Source organism: Danio rerio, chromosome 24, assembly GCF_049306965.1.
Source record: "Danio rerio strain Tuebingen ecotype United States chromosome 24, GRCz12tu, whole genome shotgun sequence".
Lineage (NCBI taxonomy): Eukaryota > Metazoa > Chordata > Actinopteri > Cypriniformes > Danionidae > Danio > Danio rerio.
The window spans coordinates 33,351,743-33,374,685 of record NC_133199.1 but is presented as its reverse complement, the minus strand read 5'-3'; the positions used below and the strand labels follow the sequence as shown (position 1 = coordinate 33,374,685).

The 22,943-nt window shown below is 32.7% G+C and overlaps 2 long non-coding RNA genes across 3 annotated transcripts in view; one reads left to right on the top strand and one right to left on the bottom strand.

The window, feature by feature from the left end:
• Positions 1–9,612: 9,612 nt before the first annotated feature.
• LOC141380728 (uncharacterized) overlaps positions 9,613–22,943 on the bottom strand; it is a 31,845-nt gene continuing 18,514 nt past the window's right edge. The window contains exon 8 of the long non-coding RNA XR_012399457.1: positions 9,613–10,503. This is a non-coding gene — a long non-coding RNA (uncharacterized lncRNA). The remainder of the gene's footprint in view (positions 10,504–22,943) is intronic.
• LOC137489254 (uncharacterized) lies at positions 14,216–16,798 on the top strand. 2 transcript variants are annotated; one of them, XR_011008656.2, is made up of 7 exons: positions 14,216–14,290; positions 14,564–14,601; positions 14,893–14,920; positions 15,114–15,173; positions 15,485–15,607; positions 15,717–15,820; positions 16,399–16,798. It is a non-coding gene; the product is annotated as an uncharacterized lncRNA (long non-coding RNA). The 2 variants fall into 2 exon arrangements; XR_012399737.1 differs by lacking the exon at positions 14,216–14,290 and adding an exon at positions 14,411–14,475 and having other exon boundaries at positions 16,399–16,495.

Here is a 22,943-nt window from a genome sequence, read left to right as displayed (position 1 = left end):
AAACAACACCTCAAATTGATATTTTAAAAACAGCTTCCATTTCTTGCAGCTGAACAACAGAAAATGATCACCTCAGGTACACCTCATGTGCTTTATTTAGTTTTATATGCTAACAATGTGAGTTTGAATGTCATTTATTGCCATATACTGAAAGCAGCAGATCTTAAAAATAAAATAAAGCATTTGAAGTTGAAATTTAGAACTGACTCAAAACCAACACATATCAGTAATTCAGCATGTACATTCAATAATGTTAAAGAGATTTAATACGTTTTATTTAGATTATGAACCTTACCATTTTGTGAAAGAGTGCATATTCTGTGCTTCTGAATGGCTGCATTTAAATTTCTGTCATGTTTCGTCCAGCACAAACAGTCATATTTCGTAACGTAGCATGTTGTAATGACCCAGGGTTACAATGTAACCTGCTCACCTAATGTTTACGTTTGTAATATGTATATCATTTGCTAATTAATAACCTCATGTGGAACTCTGAATCTGCATTTCATTTCAGAGTCTGCTACTGTCCACCAGAGGTTGCATTTCAGTCATAGACGCATGCTTTCAGAGCCTTTCTGAATGAATAAATGAATGAAATATGCTGTTTTTCTTCAAGACAACCCGAGGTACTGAAACATAATTGGCTAAAGTGGCAGTGGGTGGGTTAAATGAACCAAAATCAAAGACAGCGTCTCGGCATGTAACAGACATTTTTAAAGCAGAATAACTGACTTCACCATTGTGTTTCAGATAAACAAGAATGTTCACTTGGCATGCTTCTTAAACATCTGCAAACCTGTCATAGTATTTTTATGCTTTAGAAGAGTCAAAACCTTACATAAAGCACAGCACCTTTAAATACCGAAACAAGAATTTCAACATAACATGCGTTGATCTTTAAAATCATCTTAGGAATTTAAATGTTATACTTTAAAACAATTCCATGAGAAATCTCTTCTCACATATTACTGTATAAGGTCATGGTGTCTTATAAGCAGGAATTTGCACACAGAAGATTTGCATAATTTGCCCATGAATCCCTAGGAATCTATTGTATATTATTGTTCGATTCACATCATAAATAGTCAAAAGGCAGTGCTGGTTTGTGCACTTTCCTGACGTACAGTTCACCTGTGTGTGCACTGTGCAAAAACGACAGATTCTTTTTAAAGAAACCCATTTTGTAAATCGTGAGCGAGGTGCAGTACGGCCAGAAACGCGAGTAACAGGGAATCTCATTATTTTATGTGGACTTTTATGGGGCAAGTCAAAATGCTTTGGCCCGCATGCCTGTATGTGACATTTGGCTCTCTCATTAATGAGACGTTCCTTCAGCGCCGAGGCTGTGCTGAGACCAGCAGACCTGGCAGAGTTTGGCCCAAGGGTCTGTTTCCTTACTGTTCACATATTTACCAATCTGAAATATTCCAGAGCTGTTTCATTCGATAAGGCCAAACGTGTGCTCAGTGCTCCCAGACATTGCTTCACAAAACAGCTCAGAGTAACGTTAATATGAGGCAGAAAAATCATGCTTTTGATGATGATGGGTTTGCTAATTTGTGTTAATTTGAGCAGTCAGCTGACAAAAAATATTATTAGCTCTTAAAAAGCAGTAGCTAAAACGAACAGGGTTTTATTTTAGCCATTAAACACGCAATTAATTTTATATCAAGGGGGGTATAAATAAACAGTATGAATAAGCCTATTAGAAGGCAGTTAGTTTAAATATGATTCAAGATGTGAAAAGAACTTGTGTTTTTTATATATATACTTATAGGATATGATAGCGTTTAGTATGAGATTCATTTGTACATATATCAGCATGTGAGTGTAATCTCAAATTTGATATGGAGCAATAAAAATAATTCCAAAGCATTTGAACATTATAGCTTTTTCGAGCAACACTGCGGTGTTTCATTCCAGAATGAATCTGTTTTTGAAAGAATCAAGTAAGTCAATGATTCAATCCCTTCGTGAGGACTTTGGTTCTAAATTATTTTGGAAAAATCTTTTAAATTGTTCAGTTTATCATTTGGTAAGTCTTGTCGCCACCTATTGGTATTTTTTTATTCTTCAATACAGCAACAACCTAACCTAACTACTGTCATGAAGTTTCAGTGGAAGAAAATAGAGTGATTTCTTTTAAGTATTGAAAAAGAATATTAATTTTCAATGTTATGTTTTTACAAAACCAAGCACAGAATTATTTGTTAAAACTTGTGCATTATTTCAGCTGTGAAGCTTAGTTCTGTTATTTTTAGAAGTATTTACAAAATTATGACCTTTACAGCTGAAATTACAAAATTAAAGTAGATAATTGAATCATTTTTAATAAATATTTATTAACACTACCTGACAAGTCTCATCACCTATCCAGGTTTTAGGAACAACAAGCAATATATTGACTTTTAGCTGATCATTTGATATTAGAAGTGGCTTATATGAAAGGCAAAGGCCTCTAGATTAGGCTTATTGTACCAAAATAAAAAAATTGATCATGACTTGATTGTAAATTAGGACAGTAATGTCTGACTTTGCTTTGACAAAAGCCTTGTCACTGCTGCAGTGGGAAAATAATTAGTATTGTGTAAAACTCCCATGAGCTTGGAGGACTGCATCCATACATCTCTGCAATGACTTGAATGACTTAACAATATAGTCATCAGAAATGGCAAAGAAGGCATCCTTGCAGGACTACCATAGTTCATCAAGATTCTTTGGATTCATCTTCAATGCCTCCTGCTCCATCTTACCCCAGACATGCTCAATAATGCTCATGTCTGGTAACTGCGCTGGCAAATCCTGGAGCATTTTGACCTTCTTTGCTTTCAGGAACTTTGATGTGGAGGCTGAAGTAAGAAGAATTTGCTCTCTCACAAATGTCTTGATACCTCAGCCTGTTGATGTTGCCATCCACTCTATGGATCTCTCGCATGCCCTCATGCTTAATGTAACCCCAACCATGATTCTTCCTTCACCAAACTTGACTGATTCTGTGAGAATCTTGGGTCCATGCGAGTTCTGATTGGTCTTCTGCAGTATTTGTGATGATTGGGATGCAGTTCAACAGATGATACTTTTCCAAATGATCAACTAGAAGTCAAGTTCTTATTTGTTGCTCTTACAGCTGGGATCAACCACAAGACTTTTGTCAGGTAGTGCAGAGGAAAGAATATTATATATATATATATATATAACATTAACATTTTTGCATGTTATGAAAGTCTTGTTTTCCATTTTTGGAATACTGTAAGTGTTTTTGTATCCATACCCTCTCTGGCAAATTTTCTCCCTCCCCTCTTAATAATAATTTCACCTAACTATGATACATTCGAAAACAAGATTTAAAAACTAATCTTGGGATCTCTATCTTAATTTTAAGAAAGTGTAATTGCTAAAAATTTATTTATTTATTTATTTTATTTTATTTATTTTTTTGTTGTGCGTACCAAGCTGTAGGGATGGTATACAGTTTAACCCAAAGAATGACCAGTCTGTCAGATGAAGAAGAGCCACAGTCAGAGATTTGAATAAATAAAGTTTACTAAGCATAGTTTTCAGTTTCATCAGCAGAAGCCAGCTTCAACACTTGAAACAAAAAAAAGCACTTAAACCATTGTCTGCTGCAAAAGGGAAGATAATTGTTTGGTTAATTAAGTTTACTTGCTTCATAAGTACAGCTAAATGAACACCAAATGCAAAGTCGAGCACAGCCACAATCTCTATTTACAGCAATGCTCATTTACAGCAAAGCTCATTTAATTCATATATTTATCACACGGTGTAATGAAATCACTCAATTTAGGAGCATGTAGGCGAGCAAAAGCAGGTCTCGCTCTGCCTCTGATGGATAAATTTATAATTTAAGCAACATTCTCAGGGTTTTTTTTTTTTTTTTTTGGAAACAGCAAATCTTTATTTCAGGTTGTACATGTATGTTTCATTATTTGACTCTCTGTAGTTGCTCTGCTATATAATAATGTACCGGAGCTGATTGTATTGTGGGGCACATCTGGCTTATAACGTAGCAATGAAACTCAGCGTGGGTTTGTGAATGATGCTCTAGAGCCACAAACATGAACGAAGCTGCCAGCAAAAGAAAGAAAGTGTAAAGAGGGAAATCGTTTGTTGGTTGTCCCGATATGGTTGCGTTTAAAATATCTATGCAATCACTTCAGTAACTCATTCTCTGATCGTTTAAAACATGAATAACATTATTTCCAGCAAAATTTTGCTTGTACATAATCCATTTGTGAAGACTTATATTGGTTCTTAATGAATGAGCAATTTTGAACAAATCATTTAAATTGTAAAAGCTAATTAAAAAGAAAATTGGTAGGTCACACTTTAATTTGATGATCCGTTTGGTAAATTTAAGTTACATTGCATCTACATGCCAACTAATTCTCATTAGATTATAAGTAGACTGTTAGGTTAGGGTTAGGGTTACTGTAAGTTGACATGTACTTGCAAAGTTTCTTATAGTCAGTTAAATGTCAGTTGAAGGAGCTGTATCAACATTAAGCAAACAGTCTACTAATACTCAAACAGACCATCAAAATAAAGTGTTTCCAGTTGTTAAAGTCTGTGTATTATTTCACCAGCAAAACCTATAATAATTTAATGTAAATGCATCAGTTTAATGTAAGGTAAGGGACATTTTAGTGATTATTTTAGGTTCAATTTTTTGTTTTTTGTTTTTATATGTTATAATATTCTCTCTGTTAGCACTTTTTTCTGTTTATTCATGCACTTTCTATTCATTTATTTACATTTGAATTTACATTTAAATATATTTTTCATTGCATCTGACTTGATTCAAGTAGATTAAAAAGACACAATGTTCATGTGATAACTTCCTTTACTGTCGTTCCATAATTGAATTACAGTTTTATTTGAAATAAAAATATAACTTTGGTTCTATATGAATAAAAATACCAAGTAAAAATCTAAATAGTTCCTTTAGTTTTTGGAATTCTAAACTTTTTAACCATGCTATTAAATAAGGATATAACCAAAAGTCCAAAAACTATAAAAATATTTTTCCTAATACAAGCCCTTTTACTTCAGATAAGAAATTAACTTTCTGTTTTATACAAGCAGAAGTTTTAATAGCTTGTCTTTGGAAAAATACAGAAAACCTGCATGGTGGACAGTGGTTGCAAAAATTGTTTTATTGTTTGGCCTTATAATAAAAAAGAAAAAAATTACAGTCAGGTTTACAGTTTTTGTATGTTTGCATTTGATTTCTGTAGGACACGTTAAAAGCTTTTAAAGTTAATAAAGACAATGTTTAAAACATCTAAATAGCAAGATGTAAAGAAAAAATATATATATAAAAAATATATATAAAAATAATAATAATAATTATATATATATATATATATATATATATATATATATATATATATATATATATTTACTATGAAATCCATAAAACCAAAACTATTTGAGTTGTAAATTTGGATTTTATTAATGTGAAAATCTGTTTAATGCAAACTGATAATTCTAGTGGGGGAATGCAGATTTGTCAGATTTAGCCCTTTTTTTTATTTTAAATCTTTATGTCGCTAGCATTTTTTTATTTTTATTTTCCACACATCACAAATTCTAAAATATCAGCCTCTACTAAATTGTAGAAATGTTGGTGTATGGTAAAAGTACTAGAATTAATACATATACCATGAAAAATCTGAAAATATGACGTGTAAGACTAATTTAAACTAAAATAAAAATAAATAAATAAAAACATTTAGAATACTAAATCATCTTTATTTTTTAAAGTATGACAAAATATTTCAGATTCTCATTTAAGATGTTTTTTTTTTTATTATTTGTACAATAAAACCAAAATCAAGTGTAGGATTATGTTTGTTTGATTTCTGTGTAAACTAACAATATTGTGTGTGTAAAATATTATTAAAAACAGTAAGTCTGGTTAAATTACTTTAACAGTCATTATTTAAATCAGTCAAAACATGGTTAAGCATTTGGTAGAGCGGCAGTTAAAGGGTCAAGAGCAGGAATATGGGAGAAAAAGTTAAAATTGCGATTCTTATTTTTTAATACAAAAAAAAGACATTTCAAATTGCAAGATATAAACTTGTAACTTGTCTAAATCTTAAGATGCAATCTCAAAATAAAATCTTGTAAAATGTAAACTCTAACATAAATGTAGTATTACACTCTAAACTCTGAATTCCCAATTGAAAAAAAAGTAAATAAAATAATTTGTATTCTATTTTATTCTGGTTTATGTCTATTATTTTATAGAGTATATGTTGACACAGTGTACAGTGTAAATAATATCCTTCTGCACTATAGACTTACAACAGAAAACACAGTTTCATAGTAAAAGGAAATGAGATACGATATACCATAACGCAATACCTTTCACAGTATCTAACAATGTCATCAAGTAAACTGATCCGCCTATTCAAATGCAAGTGCGCCGCTGCATTAGAGGGCTTCAAAACCAGAGCCTGCGCTATTTGTAGGAAATGAGAAAGCCAAAGGCAGGCTGACTCTGTGCTGAGCTCGACCCGCCACACGTAATCGCTTCACACTCCCCAATTTAAGACAGAGGTCTTTAGATTTAAATGTCCCATTAGAATGCAATAGATGAGAGAAGTGATAAGCATCTAAAGCAGAGCAAGGGCATGTGCAAGCAGAACTACAGTAAAAGCTGATTAAAGGATGCGCTCGGCAGCTCACTCTCTGGATGTGCATGGACTTGTCACTGTTGAATCTATAGCATCTTAATTCAGGATGAAATCTACGTCCCTGCAGCTTCTCTTGTTTTTTAGTCTTGGGAGTGATGCAGCATTTTAACCATGGTTACTTTTAAGTTTCTTTTTTTTTTTCTTTAATGGGACATTTTTTGGAGTGAAAGTGGATGCTAAGTGTGGAAAATTTTATTTTATATTTTATAATGGATTTTTGTTTTTAGTTTATATAATATATATTTATTTATTTTTTGGGGGGGGTGAACAAACTTCACCATGCTTTAAAGGTGCCATAGAGTGGATTAATTCAATATGTTAAATCAGTGGTCCTCAACCACCAGGCCAGGCCTGAAATCATTAATTTCCGTTTCAATTATTATGCTAGTCTGAACGATCTTTTATTTTGAAAAATCTTTTACTTTGAAAAATGACCGTATTCGCTTGCTTACATTTCGGTCACCTGAGCGCCCAAATTTAACCGACAAGCAGCAAAATGAGTAAGAAACAGACGTCTTTGGAAAGTTTCTTTGCTACGGTGAAAACGCCCAGTGAATTACCTGCGAACTTCCAAGGAATAGATCCACAACCCGTTTGTCAACAAATCAGGTGAATCCACCATGTCTGTGCAAGAAAATCAACTGCTGGAGATCGCAAATGATGGTGGCCTTTTAGGGTGTATTTTCTAGAGTTCGAGCAAGTTTGTTATTTCCAATGGTTGTGACGTGCTTGTGCCTTCTGGACGCACGCAGTTGAGTGAATTCCTGAAGCGCACAGTAGGTCACATGACAAGAACAGACGGAAGGCCTTCGGCTTGCATCAAATACACTGATTTTGGTAGACTAATTATCTCAGATAAACACAGAACACCCAAACACTGCAGTGGTTTGTAATTTTCACCAAAAATAAAACTTGTACAGAGTCACAGCAATGTTTTGTCAGCTTGTCATCCTCTAAAAAATGGTTGATGGTTAGCAACCTATGAATCATGCCCCCTCCGCCCCTAGCCTGCGGTAAAATTGTCAAGCGTTGACCGGTCCGCAGTGATAAAAAGGTTGAGGAGCACTGTGTTAAATTGTTCTCTGATAGCTACATAGGGCTTGGGTGAGTTTAGGAATTCTCCAGGAACAGTTTTATATGCTCATTTACAGACACAGGAGTTACCCCTGGAATACAAGGCTTGGTTTTGACCATATTTGGAATGGTCACGAATATTAATGAGTTTTGCTTTATAGCAGTTCAGGTCAATGCTTGCTCTCACTGCTTGCTCTCTAATTCTTTCTCTCTCTAGTTCAATTCAATAATTGCCAAAGCATTTATAAAGTGTACATAAAAAACATACATATATAATAAAAAAAACACAGTAAACAGTTGTAGCAGTTAAAAAAAGAAAATAAATTATATATATGTACACACACACACACACACACACACACACACACACACACACACACACACACACGATGTACTCTAAAATACACATGCAAAATAAACAAAATTCTGTCAAAAAAAATGTACAAATTGAGTAAATTCCTTGTTAATTTTATTTTCAACTGAAGTGGTAAAGAGGTTTATTTTAGCTAGAAGGAGTGAGTGAGCTATCTTTATACCGTCACAGTAACCTATTTTGCCAACAAGTTGTATTGTAGATTAAATATGGGCCAAATTAAACTTTAATTTACCCGACAGAGATGTATTTATTAGTGTTGTATTTTGAGGCATATTTTATACGAAAACACATGGCAGGAATTCATATTAGTTTCTGGAAAAAATAAAGCAGTTTTATAAAGTTTGGCAACTATTGAAAAAAAAAAAAAAAAAAGTTTCCCCTAACTTCTTAAACTTTTTTTCTGGCCTTGTTCAGATAGTGATTGTATAATCTGCACTTCTTTCAATGACAGTCCAAATCAACTGAATATGAGGAACACCATTAGTCCATCTGGCAGCATCATTTCTTCCTCATTATAAAGTTTAGTTTGACTTAAGCTAATCTTTTTGACCACAATTACATGCCTAAATGCACTAAGCTGTGATGTGATTGACTGAATAGATGTTTGCATTAACAAGCAGTTGAACCGGTGTACCTAATAAAGTGGCCAGTGAATAAATAGAAGAATCTAAAAGGATTGTTCACCCAAAAGAAGATTTCTGTTATCACTTACTCTCTTTTTTTTCTCACACACCAGTTTGAGTTTCTTTCCTCTGCTGAACATAAAAAATATTTAAATCAGGGTTCAACACTGAGGATTTTTTCTACTGGTCCGATCGGGCCAGTTGTTTATTCGTTGTGATTTTTACCTGCCCTGCCAAAATTTTCACTGGCCTCACCAAAAAAAAAAAAAAAGAAAAAGAAGTTAATATCTGTTTTTAGCCACATGTTCTAAATAATGTGTCAAAAATTATGTCTGTAAATCTAACATTTTCAATACTTAAAAAATTGCTAATAAATGTATAATGCGCAAAATTCTAAGTGTTATGCAAACAAAAAGAGCAGTATGGAAATTGTGGAGGTACTTTATTGCAGTTTGAAATTATTTAACAAATTTTAACTGACGGCAAATTTTTGCAAAACATCTCTTAATTTTTTTTTTGTCCTGTTGTTACCAAGTAAATGTCTGCTTCCAAGAGAGACATTTTTTTTAGCCTCATAATTTGATGTTGTCGCCATGTTGCCGCTTCATCGCTGTACTGGTTGTTACCGGGACATGGAAAAAAATAACATGCTCAAAACATCAAATCAGATAAGAGGAACTGAAAAGCAATATGGTGTTTACGACATCGCAAAGAAGATAGTATTTAAAGACTTAAAAAGCACAAACTTAAAATGCATGCAACTGACAAATAGAGTTTGTAGTAGGAAAAATAGGCAAATTAAACTTTAGTGACAAGACAGCATTGTCCCAATCGGGCCAGTAATGATTCTATCTACTGTCCCAAGCGTCTCTCTGGGCAGTCCCTATTGTTTAGCCCTGTATATAGTTTTAAAAATGTTGAAAACCACTAACAATTGACTTCCATAGTCTTTTTTTCTACTATGGAGGTCAGTGGTTACATGTACAACATTCTTCAAAATATCTTCTTTTAAGTTCAACAGAAATAAAGCTTTGGGACCACGGATGAGTCGTTTATGAGTAAATTTGTGTGTAAACTATTCCTTTAACAAGTGAAACAATCGTTTAGTAACTATCAGTCCCTTCCTACCCAAACAAACAGACGAATTTACCTTTTTTAAACACTTTCATGTTGTTCCATTGTTCTCCATTAGTGAAACAGTGAAATCTATCCGCAGATCCATGCGAGGCGTATAAAAACTGAGAATTAAAAAATAAGGATAAGAAAACAACTCTCTATTGACCAAACCCCTTGTATCTGGTGTTTAAAAGTAGCGAATCAAAAGTCTCCAGTGGTTTTAATGCAAGGGACTGATTTCCTTTTATTCGGCAGAACGAACCCCCTCTGGAGCGCAAGAAAGCCACGGACAGCAGAAGTCTGGCCTCCTGCGCCCTCGATGTTGCACACATTCTACCAGGGCTTTCAGAGACAGAACCTTTCTGGGCTTTCAGTGACTCTGAAAGTGCAGAAGTCCTGGTGAGGCCACGGAGACCTGCTGATCTTTCTTTGGAAGAGCGATATTGTTGGAATTTGAGAACATGGAGTCACACAGCAAGCGAGTACAAGCTAAATGCCACCTACTGGATCCGGAAAGCCTGAGGGACGAACTCACACTGCTGCCACTGAGTGCCCGCTTTATGCCTGACCTTTCGCTTTGTGTCACAGCGACCTGAAAAATCACACAAGACACGCATTAGAACTTTCAGGGCGGACACCGCAACACATTTGTTACCATAGTCATTCAGAACAGAAAGGATGTCGATGTGAAATAAATTTGATTAGGAGGCTGTTTTTCATTTCTTGTTCATTATGTGTCAGCAAATATGAGCTTTCATCTCTGGAACTATATGAAGAGTTCAGATGCAAAAGCTTTCAAGTGATTTTTTATTTTTGTTAATTTTTTTTGGAGGGTGTGTGTGTGTGTTTGTGGGAGTTGGGGGTCTTGCATGTTTATTTTGAGGTATTTCACATTTAAGGTGAAGAATCTTACTAAGGATCTGAAAACAAACTTACAGTATGTGTGTTTTGTTTTAAGAAAGTATCCATTCAATTGTGTTGCATTTTATTTTCATTAGTTTATATTAATTTATTCTTCATTTAATTATTTTATTTAATCATATGATCATTAGTCATTTAAATTATATTACATCATTTTATTGATCATTAGTTGATGATTTAATGATTATTGTTATTGATTATTATTTATCATTTTATTATGTTTTTATATTTTATTAATAATGCTTCCTATAATTATTGCTTTATTATTATTTCCATTTTTCCATATTGTTATATGACTGTGTAGTCAAGCGACACTTGTTTTCATGAGAAAGAGATAAGAGAATATACCCATTTCAAGGTCTGTGTTGTCTCTGGACATTGTTGTGAAGCAGTAATTTTCCATTGCTGTTGCTTGTAGTATAATAACTCTTGTTGGATTTATCCTGATCAGATGAAGTCTGAGCATTGACTCATGTACGCAACTAAGATTATTCAATAAACTCTTCTCTTTTTTTTATCATCATTACTTCCTCTCCTGCTTCTTCTCAGTCTGTATACGTTTTGCTGATTTTTTTTCTAATTTTAAGCGGAATAAAGTAAAGGAAGAAAACTGCCGTTTTTCGTTTTTTCTTTTGCTCACATTTTTGTTTTTTGGTTTAGCTTTTGGTTTTTCAGTACAGTTTTTTAATAATATTTTAATAGGCCTAAGTGGTCAACGTATTTGGCATCAAAATAAATTCATAGTTCGCTGCCAAACGTCTTGCTACTGTGCACCTGACGCTGAGCAAAAATGGCCATTTCTTAGCAGAACCTGGTTTGCATGATTGTTTTCTAGCAAGGTCTTTATAATAATAATAATAATTATTATTATTATAATAATTATTATTATTATTATTATTATTATTATTATCATTATTATTACTTACTAGTGTTTTTTTAATAGTTGTTAGCAGGACCAGAATAAGAACTCATGTCTTATTTATTTATTTTTTTTTTTGCTATTTGTTGTTGTTATTATTATCATAGGCTACATTATCTATTTATTATTTCATTTTATATAATTATTTGATTGATTAAGACAGGTCTAATTTTGTGTTGCAATAAAATAGTATTAATTATCAAATAAAAAATTACAATAGACTATACGCATATAATTAAAATAGGAGGAAATAAATTAAAACCAAAAGGTACCCTTTGTTACAGCATAGCCCCAGGGCCCAATGTGTTCCTATTCTAGTCCTCCTAAGTCCTGCTAAGAACTACCACCACAGCAGCTGCTCAGGATATGGCCTGGTCCAGGATTTTGGAGACTTTGGGATTAATAAAAACAGACTAACAACAATCGCACATGCTGTTCAAATTAAAATGTCTTTTGGGAAGTGTTCCCGGCTTCAGTAGCCCTAAATAACGCAGACAAACAATCTTTTAGAGGATTTGGATTTCAAAAGTATTTTGTATGTGTTTGTTGTATGTGTATGCTAATGCAAAGAGATGTCTTTAATCTAGTTTCAAACTAAAAGAGTGTGTCTGCTTCCCAAACTGTAGGAAGGCTGTTCCAGAGTTTAGGTGCCAGATATGAGAAAGATCTACCACCTACAGTTGATTTTGATATTCTGGGAATAATCAATTGTCCAGAATTAACTAAGCATTGTGGACCTGAGGGGCTATAATACACCGGGAGCTCCCTCAAATACTGGGGAGCTAAGCCATTCAGGGCTTCGTAGGTAGTCAATAAAATTTTAAATTGATACGATATTGAATAAGGAGCCAATGCAATGATGAAAGAACTGGAGTAATAAGAACATATTTCTTTGTTCTAGAAAGCAGAAGCTGCATTTTGAACTAGCTGAAGTTTGTTAATTAGGCCAACAGGGCAACAGCCTAGTAACGCATTACAGTAATCTAATTGTGAGGTCATTAAAGCATGAATAAGCTTTTCCACATCAGACATTGATACACTGTAAAAAATTTCCAGGTTTTCACAACAAGTTACTGTAATTTTTCACAGTAAATTACATTAGTATCCCTTCACAGTATTTAACTGAAAAATTCACAGTAATATGTTGTATTCATAATTTTATTGTGAAATTACGGCAGGTAGCATGATTACAGCAAATTACTGTGAAAAGGGCTATATCTTTTGCACGTTAGTTATAGAAATTCAAACCTTTTTTAATTCAACGTAGAAATTAATACAAATGAACTTTTAACAGATAATAACAGAATGTTATAGCCCCCAAAACGATTTGGTTACCAACATCTTTTTGGTTGTACTGCACCTTTATTTAATTTTATACAGTTAACATAGAATAGGAAATAATATTTAATGAACATAACTGTGTGCTTAGCCAAAACATAATAAACTGGAATAAAAAGTAATTAATTAATGAAACCAAAGACTGTTAAACAGCCAACAATTATTTCAATGTCAGGGTAAATGTCTGCTTTAGACGGTTTCATGAGTATTGGGCACCTGTCATCGCCTGGAGGTCACTAATCTTTAATTTAGAATTAAATATATATATATATATATATATATATATATATATATATATATATATATATATATAAATTTTTATCTATATAAATAAACCACAGATTAGAGTTTTAACCAACTACATTCTAGCATGAAAAACAGTTAAAACTTCATTTTCGGACGCATATAGAGCCATCGAAGACGGGGCAATTGTCCCAATGTCTAGCCTGAAGACAGGCGCCTCTCGGCGGATACATGAGTAATGAGCGCCGTTACCGCCTGGAAGTCATAGATCTCCGCTACCGGCAAAACACACTTAAAATTACACACAATCTTTACTAACAATCCACAGATTTGAGTTTTGAAGAACTACATTCTCGCATGAAAAAGTGTTAAAACTTTATTTCATTACATATTACAAGCAATATTTATAATATTATGTGCCTTCTCATCCACCATTACAGCTTGATGCAGCTTGGTGCAAAATGAATCCTGGGAGGAAAAAATAATAATTCTCAATAAATACACTCCAAACGAACTTTATTCTTATTGTTAAAATCAGAGATATGTAATATTTTGAATGGCGAAGAAAATAATTAACTTTATATTTCAATCAATAAATTACTTTTGCACTGCTTCGGTTCAGGACTCGTGTGACATTGAATCAGATTCAGATATTTTATCAGACGTGTTCATGAGCTCATAGTCATCAACAAGCAATTCGTGTACAAGCAGTACACGAACCAAGCAATATGATGAAATATTAATGAATTATATGTTTGCGTCTTACAATATTATACAAAACGGAATCGTTTTCAGGCGAATTCGACTCTTTACTGTTCACTTAAAGGAGCCGAATTCAACTCTTTACTGTTCACTTAAAGGAGCCGATTCATTTAACAGAACTGACTCGACTCAACCGCAAACAAGCGCCATCACCACAGACAACGCGTCGTCTCTTCACCCAACGGATTCATCCTCGGTAAGTGTTAAAATATGACTTTTGTCCGTTAAATGATTGTTGTATGTGTATTTCTGTATAGTGCATGTCATTTAACAGGAATTTACCGAGTACTTTAGTTGTACTCGCACGTACAGGGTTTAAGCGCGCCTTTTTTTAAAACAAGAAATTAACGACGCCAGATGGTGATTGTAGTGTTTTCTGAGGTATTAGCATAACGTTAACGTTAGTTCCTGAAAAAAGAAAGGGAATTTTCTTTAATTAACTTCTTGTTAACTGCATTTTCTGTTTCAGTACAAGACTGAAGTAAAGGTGAAATGACTAAAGTTAAGGTAAGCTCTGACCTTCTCTTAAGTTAACGTTACGGTTAGTCACCATCATGTACGTTAATTTTGTTCACTGTAACGTTAACGTTAAGTTAGTTAAATAAACTCATTATGAAACAAGTCTTAACTGTTTTATTAAATTAGGCTTATAATACAATTCAGTTGTATTCTTTTAAACTAACACTAACACAGTACATATTGTATATTTCTCACTGGTGTTAATGCAGTGCTAACATTTACTAATGAGAACTAATTGTATAATGTCACTAACTGTAGATTTTATTTTTTGGTGTTCAGGTGTACCTGATAATAGCTGAAGTGTGAGGTGAGTGTAAATTCTGAGCACACAAATATAACCTAAATTCATTATCACAATCTAAACCTATATATATATATATATATATAGAGAGAGAGAGAGAGAGAGAGAGAGAGAGAGAGAGAGAGAGAGAGAGAGTATGTGTGTGCGTGTGTTAGGTTGAGTCTTATTCTAATCTTATTATATTCATATTTTTTTGCAGCCACAGCCATTGATGTTGAAACACTGATGCTACCAATCAACCCTCGCTTGATTATTAAAGGTAATGTTGATGCCTTCCTCATTTTTATTAGATTTTTAAATGTCAGGTTTTTCACAGATTTGTTGTGAGCAGTTTCTTGTACAAACTCTTTTTCTTCTTCCAGAAGTTCCACCAGTACCTCCAGTAGTAGTAAATATTAGACAAAGATTTTTTTAAACTATAGTTTTTATTTTTATTAGCAATTTTACTGGGCATGTGTGTTTGTTTGCTTGGTTTTTAATAGGCAGAGCATGGAATGTCAACTTTGTTTCTACAAAAAAATTTAATTATTCACAAACACCTCTAATTTAGTCCTTCTTTCCCCCTTTTAGTCTTATTCCTTGGACTCGGAGGGTCGAGTGGTCATGGGACCTCACCTGGATTTCACAACTGACTTTGGATCTGGTCTGAAACTGAAGTATGCTGAAGATGCCTTTTGCACTCTGGAATTTAAGGTAATGTCAACAATAAATATTGTAACTGAGGGCTTGTTTTGGGGGGGGGTTTAAACAAGGAATGTATAGGAGCACAAGTCATGACTCCCCTTGTCCCCTTGTTATAAAGGGCCGTGTTGCAGACACAATTTGTTTGTCTGTGCTGGAGACCAGAGGGGAAGCTGTCTTTAAAAGAATGGGGCTCTTATACCATATGTGAAGTTACCTATTCAGGTGAGTGGATTACATGCAAGTCATTGCAAATGCATAAATAGTGGGAATTTTTTACTGGGCAGCACAAATTAAGTGAAACTCAAAAAACGTTGAAAAATATTTGGAATATTTGCAAAAAACTTGATTGAAATGAATACAACACAAGTGCTATATCACTTCAATCAAGTTTTTTTTGCAAAATTTTCCTAATATTCAAATCATGAAAAATTAGCTTGATGCAAGAAACATCCTGCTAGTATTCAAGAGCAAGTACTGTGATGCATGTGTTAACTTTGCAATAAGTGTGAACCCAGCATTAGATTATAGTCTGTAAACAGAAGGTGTAAATCAAATCAACTGTTTTAAAATGCTCTGCCTAGGTCATTAAAACCACTATTTGTTGTTGGACTGTTCTTGATTGTGTGTTTGTGATGGACATGTTTTTCAGATGTTTTTGTTTAAATGATTGCAGTTTGACTGAGCTACAGTATTGTCAGCATGTTCAAACTGAGCTAACAGTAATTTTGCTCTCTAGTGCAGCAGTAGTGTCCCAGTAGTGTTGTATGAAGCTAACTGTTTGTCTGCTCTTTTGCTTATAGGTGCTTTTTGTGCACCAGTTTGGAGATGGAAGACAGACGAAGTCAAAGAAGCAGAGAAGACACATCAACCAGCAAGTGTGTAAAATTATCAGGAAAATGATTGACCTTGAATAGACGATGGCCTAATTTAGCAAGAAGTTTTGTCTCTCTCTCTCTCATGTGTGTATATATATATATATATATATATATATATATATATATATATATATATATATATAAAATGAGAGAGAGAGAGCGCACTCTGAAGCACTGCTTTTTATATGTATGCTACATATGATGTCAGATTTTTTTATTAATATGTTCTTATAGTATTTTTTGAGGCTTCACCTTCACCTTTTGAAAGTTTTCTGAAATGTTTACACGGATGTCATTAAGCTGTTAAATAAATCTGTAAAATGTATGTGTGTTTGTTTTTATTTTGATTTTAGAGTCTTTTCAGATCACCCAATAATGAAGATTCTGTCGTCATTTACGCATCCTCAGGTTGTTTGGACACAAAGAGGAATATTTGATATTTTTATTCCTGTGTTTAACAAAAAAAAAAACATTTTTAACAGAGCTGGAACAACCTGAGGGTGAGTAAATCAAGATAGAATTTTCATTTTTGTGTGACCTAAAATTGCTTTGGAATTTTACAGCACCAAACTGTTAAATTACAGTAATCCGGGATATAACTGTAACTTTACAGTTAAATCAGGTATTTAAACTGCAACCTACTGCTAAATCACAGTAATCGTTTTGCAAATTCACAGTAAAATATAGTTAATTCTACAAGATAATACTGTGAAATTACAGTAACGGACTTTATTATCTACTGTAAAGTTACAATATATGGTTGTAATTTCACAATAATTTAATGTGACAAAACCACAGTAAATTACTGTGAACTACCTCACAATAATTTACTGTGAATTTACATACAGTAATTTACTGGGAAAGTAATGCAATTATTAGCCAGTAATTTACTGTGAATTTAAGGTCAAATTTTTTACAGTGTAGCATATGTCAAAGTTTGGCAACATTTTGAAAAAGCAACAGCATAAATAAAGACATTATATTATTATTTGAACTAGTAATGTATAGATGAAATTATTTATTTTGTATTTTATTTACTGTAATTGCGCATTTAGTAAATAATAATTGGTAATTAAATAACTTATTTAAAATGTATAATGTTTACGTCTTGCAATTTTATTTATTTTAATGTAAAAATTCTGTTTATATCAATTTCAGACTTGAATAGTTAGTTTACATCTCAATTTCACAATTTTACTTTGCCTTTATGCAAGTTTTTATCTCACAAATCAGACTGTCAAAATTGCAAGTCTATTTCTTATATTATTTCAAAAACTCTGTCGCTCTCATAGTTTCTTCTTTTTATTTCTCTCCAGTCAGTCCATACACTCGTGCTTTATTAGCTCTGAACACTGCTGTTGAACTCAGGTGAAGAAAAAAAAATGCAGTCTCTTATTACAAAAAGACACAGGTGTGGTGATTGCCTTATTAGAATGAGCTGTGGGAATTTCTACCTGCTGTTCGCCACCTTGTTGTTAAAAACAGCTTAAATTAGAACACGTTTGTAAATTAGGGCCCAATGAGAAACAAGAGGTTTCTGTGTGCAGCCTGCAAGTTTGGTGGATTGATTTACTGTAGACACGAGAACAATGAATGTATAGTATCAGTATGGTTAATGTCAAACTAACTTAACTGCTTACACTTTACAATAAGCTTTCATTAGTTAATGTATTTACTAACATGAACTAATTATGAACGATACTTGTACAGCAATTATTAATCATAATTCAACATTTGCTAATGCATTATTAAAATACAAATCTATGCTTGTTAACATTAGTTAATGCAGTTAACGTATTAACCATGCATGACTGTTTGCATTAACTTAGCTTAATTAGCGTTAACATATACTGTAAGCAATGTATTGTTCATTGTTTGTACATGGTCGTAAATGCATTATCTAACATTAACTAATACAAACTTATAGTAAGTGTTACCACTTAACTAAACTAAATCAAATTAAACATGCGCACTGAATGAAAAACATGAAATCAATTTGACAAAATTAAATAAATAATACATGAATAAAAAAATAAATAAAAACATAACATTATTAGGATTAAACTGTAATCTACAAATATTTGTAAAAATTGTTAAAATATGGATGAAATAATGTTTCATCGGCACTCAGAATATCAAAAATACCTGTATTTAGGTAAAAATTTATATCATTTTTGGACCTGAAATTACATAAAATAATATGTGACCATAAAAAATTGTATTATTATAATATTAATCAGAAGAAAAGAAAACATGTAGCCAACAAATCTTCAAATCATCAAATCTTTGTTCAAAGTGAAAAAAGAAATCCGATTTAAAACGCAAGATGAAATGCTACGTAAACGAAAATTCTGATCAGCTGATCAGTCTGAAAACAAAACTAATAAACAATTTTGCTAATAATTATAAGGATATTTTAGTTATAATTATTTATTTGTTTGTTTGATTGTTTAATTACACTTTAAACAGCACTATTTAAGCAGAATTTGGTCTGCTTTTTTTTGTTGACCTCAAGTTATTACTTCAATTTAAGGTTGAGGAATCTGTTAAAAGCACCATGACTAAATATAATATAAAAAACATAAACCCACATAGCAAAATTAATAAAACTAAACTATAATCAGAAAATATTTGTAAAAATTGTGAAATAACATTCTATCAGCACTAAATCTCAAAATTAAATGCTACAAAAACAAAACTAAAATAATACTACTACTCAGTCTGAAAACCAAATTAAAAAAACAATTTTGTTGATTATAATTTGGATACTTTAGTTATACTTTTAATTGTTTTTTTTTTATTTAATTTTGTATTTACTTATTTGTTTTCTGTAATGTGTACGCTGACAACGGAGTGCGGATCCAATCTATAGGATTTATTGTGAGAATGCTCAGGCAAGCAACGGTCAATACAGGAATAAACTGATGTATACAAGCAATCCAGGGTCATGGTCGATAAACAGGCAGATGTTCAAAGGCAGGCAGCAGACAGGAATAAAAAGAAAACTAACAAAACAAAGCATGGGTCAAAACTGGCAAGGAAAACAAGTCATAAAATTTACAATACAGTTAAACAAGACTCTGAAGCGTGGATGTGTGTGTGCGGTTTATTAAGTCCATTTAATCAGTTCATGAGCAGCTCCCAGCCATGAAAGTGTGAAATCAATGGAATCCTGAACAGGTGCGTGTGATCAGTGCATGACTGGATCTATAGTCCATATAATGCCTGATTTTAAACCTTTAGCAATCTGCATGTATTTAATTGTATGTATGTAATTTTTAATTTTTTTAATTAATATTTTTTATTTAATTTTTTTTACCACAAGCCATTACTTCAATTTAAGGCTGATGAACCTGTTAATTCTACATTTTTTCCTCTTTCTGGCACTCTGTATCTCATACACTTCCAGCCCATCTAATACACATATATCATGACAGATCACAAGCTAAAAGATGTTATCACACATTGTGAATCACTGCAGCTTACAGGAAACACAATCACGCAAATTGCTTGCATTTAATAAGTTGGCACTTACAATCCTCTTACCAAGCTAAACTCAGTACCTAGATTAAAAGAACCAGTAATAGCTTTCTTTGCACTTTAATATAAATTCATTCAATTTCCGATAAACAAAATCCTGAAGGTCTATAGCTTTTTCCTAAAATTTTCTGAAAACATCCCTAAAATCAGAACAGGCGGTCATATTTTGGCTAATATTTGAGAAACACGTAACTAGGGGTGTAAAAATGTACTGCTGTTGTGTATGTTGCTCAAAGTAAATGCGAAAATATGATGGCTTGTTATTAGTTTTATGTAAATAAATAACAACAAAATATTTACAATATATACAGTTGAAGTCAGAATTATTAGCCCCCTTCAAAAGTTTTCTTCTTTTTTAAATATTTTCAAATGGTGTTTAACAGAGCAAGGAAATTTTTACGGTATGTCTGATAATATTTTTTCTCCTGGAAAAAATCATATTTGTTTTATTTCAGCTGGAATAAAAGCAGTTTTCCATTTTTTAAACACCATTTTAGGGACAAAATTATTAGCCCCTTTAAGCTATATTTTTTTCTCGATAGACTAAAGAACAACCCATCGTTATACAAGATATATATATATATATATATATATATATATATATATATATATATATATATATATATATAAATAAAAAATGATTAAATTACTAAAAAATAAAATAAAATATAAAAAATAAAATAAACATTTTATTAAATTAGAAAATAAAATTATATATTATAAAATAAAATTGTCTACAGTGCTATCTGCTGCTGTCCAATGCCATTGAATGGCTTAATTAATCTTACTAGTTAAACTAATTAACCTAGTTAAGCCTTTAAATTGTACTTTAAGCTGAACACAAGGTTCTTGCAAAATTACTAGTATATATTACAAAATGCTATTAAATGTCATCATGGCAAAGACTAAAATAAATGTGTTGAGAAAAAAATATATAATTGATAAATTAAACATCACATTTAACCAAATGATATAATTAATTCCACTGATGGCAAAGATCATCTTCAACAGCCAATACTTTTTTTTAGAGCCACATGACTCTTCATAAATATGTATTATTTGATAAACAATGTTCAAGAATAGCTGAGCATATAGTTAAAGTCAGAATTTTTAGCCCTCCTGAGCTATTAGCCCCCCTATATATTTTTCCCCAATTTCTGTTTAACAGATAGAATTTTTTTTTTTCAACACATTTCTAACCATAATAGTTTTAATAACTAATTTCCAATTACTAATTCATTTTATCTTTGCCATGATGGCAGTACATAATATTTGACTAGACATTTTTCAAAATATTATTCAGCTTAACTGACATTTAAAGGCTTAACTAGATTAATTAGACAAGTTAGGGTAGTTAGGCAAGTCATTGTATAACAGTTGTTTGTTATGTAGACAATCAGAAAAAAATGTTGCTTAAGGGAGGGGCTAATAATATTGACCTTGCTTTTATTATAGCTGAAATAAAAATAACTTTCTCCAGAAGAAAAAATATGATAAGAAATACAGTAAAAAATCCTTGCTCTGTTAAACATAATTTGGGAAATATTGGAATAAGCAAAAAAAATTCACATGAGGGCTATCGATTTTGACTTCAACTGCCATGCTAATTATTAAACAAAGCAAAACATGTTTATCTCAGTATCTAAATAAGGCCTCAATACAGCCAGCTGAACAGACTTGAAGGGCTTAAACCTCAGCAGAAAGTCTGTCTGTGTTTTAAAAATCAATGATGCAGAAGTCTTGAATGTGAGCGCCAGGGACAGGAACTTCTCCTCTGCACACAAAAGCACCAGTCAGCAGTGCAGTAATTGCTTTTCATAAGGCAAATTTGCTTTTACTCCCACCCAGTTAATGAAACGAAGCAAGAACAGTCTTCACAGCAGCAGAAAAGGAACTGGCCCGAACGACACCGGCCGAATTCTTCCATTCCGTTGAGCAAACACCGCAGATCGAGAAGTCGTGTGGCATTCATGATTGACAGATCTCGATTACCAAAAAAAAAAAAAAAAAGCTTATCGCACTCCTGTCCGCAATTATCCATCAGGAGGATTGGCTGCAGATTTGATTTGTGAGAGGATCATGCTCAGACAGATGTGGTAACCTGTTATGTGTGCTTCATTAGCTCTTTTCTCCACATGCTAATGCTAATCTTCCACTCTCTATAGACGATCGTGTCACACGCAGCTCAGAAAGAAAAAAACTGTGTGAGCTTCTAGAACAAAGATGGATGAACAGGTTAATCTTTATTTTTTTTTATTGTTTTTTTTTTTAGGAGGCTTCCATTGATAGCTAGAAGTGAGCCTTATTTTCCCATACAAGCACCTCAGGTCAACTCATTTTGTTTTCTAGGATGAAGAGGGCAGGTTGTTTTATGATCGATTGGGGTTGTTAAGATCTTTCAGTATTGCTAGAAGGTCTACAGGATTTAATGTTATTTTATACATTAAATGTTCACTGAGTGAATTCTGGCAAATTATGTTTATATATTTAAATAATACTAGGGTTGCACGATACAGCAATTTGGTACCAAGCGATACTGAAATTTTAAAAATGTCCATTTTTAACGTTAGTGATTTATCAACAGGTTGCTTGTATGTCAGCTTCTAGACAAAGCAGCTGATGGATGTGACTTTGAAACACTCCAGTGTCCCTGTATCTGTTTACACTCAGTAAACCACACAAAGTTGGTAAACTGATGACCTTCACCTTCATAATTTCTCTTGAGCATGTGAACACAATGACAAATCAGCGCTGAATTCCAGTACTGTGACAACTTTAGAAAATACCAACACTCCACACACAATCCAACATGACCACGCCCCTTTTTAGATCTTGGTTATAGTTACTAGACATGGCCCTTACACCCGATTTACACAGGGTGTCAGCATCAAGGCTTCCTTTTAATTTTGAATAGGTGACGTCAAGCATTG